This window comes from Amphimedon queenslandica, unplaced genomic scaffold (assembly GCF_000090795.2).
Source record: "Amphimedon queenslandica unplaced genomic scaffold, v1.1 AMPQUscaffold_12498, whole genome shotgun sequence".
In the NCBI taxonomy this organism is placed as follows: Eukaryota; Metazoa; Porifera; class Demospongiae; order Haplosclerida; family Niphatidae; genus Amphimedon; species Amphimedon queenslandica.
Genome location: NW_003547265.1, coordinates 1 through 2388, shown reverse-complemented (window position 1 = coordinate 2388; position 2388 = coordinate 1). Strand labels below are relative to the sequence as shown.

Sequence of the window (2388 nt, the reverse complement as noted above, 5' to 3'; positions counted from 1 at the left end):
AATTTTCATGAAATATTAAAAAAGAGAATGATATCTCTCTAAAGTGTATTTGGATTGAATGGATTCACATAAGCTTGTTATAACTTTATATTCACTAATTTTATTGTAAAATCAATACTCCTTACCATATTTGTCAAGGTCTGGAAGGTTAATCTCGTCAGAGAAGAGAACCAGCCACTTTCCGAGTTGAGAAGGAGCCATCACAACTCCATTGGGAGTCCTCTTGTACTCACAGTAATGATCAAACCTCTTTAATAAATCAGAAAAAATTCCAAAAATTAATTAAATAAAATCCAAAAAAATTCCCACACTCTTAAAAAAAATTAGAAAAAATTAAAAAAATAAAATAAAACAAATCCAAAAATATTCCCACGCTGTTAAAAAAAATTCAGAAAAAATTCCAAAAATATAAATTAAATAATTCGAAAATATTCCTACAATCTCGAAAAATTCAGAAAAAATTCGAAAACTTAAAATAAAATAATTCAAAAATATTCCCACGCTGTCAGAAAAAAAAATTCGAAAAATATAATAAAAATATTCCAAAAATATTCCCATTCTCGGAAAAAAAATTTGCAACATAAAAAGCCACTGTTTCGTTTAACTTTATAAATGCTAGAGACAGTATAAAATATGCCAATTGTTCCTGAAAAAATTTTTCAAAAAACCAGCATCAACATTATCACTTTTGCTAGATGCACCAATTCAAAATTAAAATATTCAATTTACTTCAACTCTTGCTAGATCAGGCTAAAAGATATCCTAGCCTTCTGGAGGTGAGTGGCCCAAGAGGTGAAGAGACTGTGACGAAACTGTTGATCAAAGTAACCTCCATACACCATGAATGCTGACATCAGCAATACATCTCCACTGATTGTAGACATTTGAGTCTTGAATGTTTCACTCCCTGTGTTCCAACACTCTCTCTCTCTCCACTGAGACTGGTCAGTAGTGCCTTGCTCCTATTAACCTGTTAATATGATGATAACTTGATATGTAGATTTAGAGAAGTTACCTTAAGGAGACTATTGTTAGCAGGTATTTAATTTAGCAAATTTTAGCAATTTTAAAAAAATCGCTAACTTACATGTAAGTCCACACTAACTTTAATTTCCTATTATATATATTAATACTTTATTAATATTAAATGATCAAAAACGCTAAATTAAATACCAGTCAAATGTCAGTATCATGAGAGAAAATCTCTGAAATAAGCACACGCTAATATCATCTCCTTAAGGTAGTAAAACTATTTTTTAACTATAAATACATGTACTGTATGTAGAGGTGCTTTAAATATCTTGAATACTTTTAATATTATTACAATCTGGGGGCGTAGCCCCCAGGTCATCCTATAATTGATTTCACCCATGTGCGATATACATGTACGTGTATATATTTGTATGTCCACACTTACATTTCTTCTATACACATTGTATTGGAGAAATAACAAGCCTTAGCAACCACCCACCACACTACATAAGTGGGTGTGGTTATAGCAAACAAAATGGCAGTTTGCACATCGGACAAAGTTATGAGCTTTCTAACAACAAAAGAGAATAGAAATACTGTCTAAAGTCTTTTCTGGAAGAATTAGAAGGAAGAGAGAACCTTCATAAGTCTTAATAAGGACCCAGCTGTACATGCAAAGTGGTAAAACAATTATAGGAATATTTTTACACTGTTACGCTTGTAAAGCTTCATTATTAAAATACTTTACCTTTTTTCTATTAATAAAAAACAACATTTAAAATATAATTATTATTTTTTAATTTTTTGTTTTGTGACTTTGCTATAGAGGCTTCAAGTTCTGCTATTATTTTTGTTATTTCTTCTCCTTTTTGACGAGTGTCCTCAGCTTTGGTTTCCAAATCTTTCAATTCTTTACGTAACGGATCAACTCTCTTCAACATATCAGCATAACTCAACTATAGGAGAGAGAGAAGAGGATACAATATTATCAATACAATAAGGTACACAATTATTACAAAGAAATAAAATGAATAAAAATGCCTCAAGTTCACTTTTAATTGTGTGCATTAATTCAGCATTTTAGATCCATTTGGGAGTTTGGCTATATTTAAAATTTATCCACAGCAATCAATTCATGAACTGGCTTTAGAGCAATTAAAAAAATTCATAAAAAATCAAATCTTGATCGGTGTTATGTCTGGAGCATAGAATTAGCAAGGAGAATGTGTTAAATACACTGAATAAATAAAATGATTAGCACAAACGGTTGGCAATCACTCCAAACACAAACCAAATAAAAGAAGAGAAGAAGCAGAGCCAGAAGGGACCAAGAACAGAACAAAGGACAAAAGAACAAGAACTGAACAAAAACGTGGAAGGGTAGAATATATACATGTGTATGCACCTACACAAATT

The 2388-nt window shown here is 30.8% G+C and overlaps 1 long non-coding RNA gene across 2 annotated transcripts in view; it reads right to left on the bottom strand.

Moving 5' to 3' along the window:
• Positions 1–969, bottom strand: part of LOC109587637 (uncharacterized) — a 3508-nt gene extending 2539 nt beyond the window's left edge. For both annotated transcript variants that reach the window (XR_002187721.1, XR_002187722.1), the window contains exons 1-2: positions 730–969; positions 126–249 (exon numbers count right to left, since the gene is read on the bottom strand). This is a non-coding gene — a long non-coding RNA (uncharacterized LOC109587637). The remainder of the gene's footprint in view (positions 1–125; positions 250–729) is intronic.
• Positions 970–2388: the final 1419 nt, after the last annotated feature.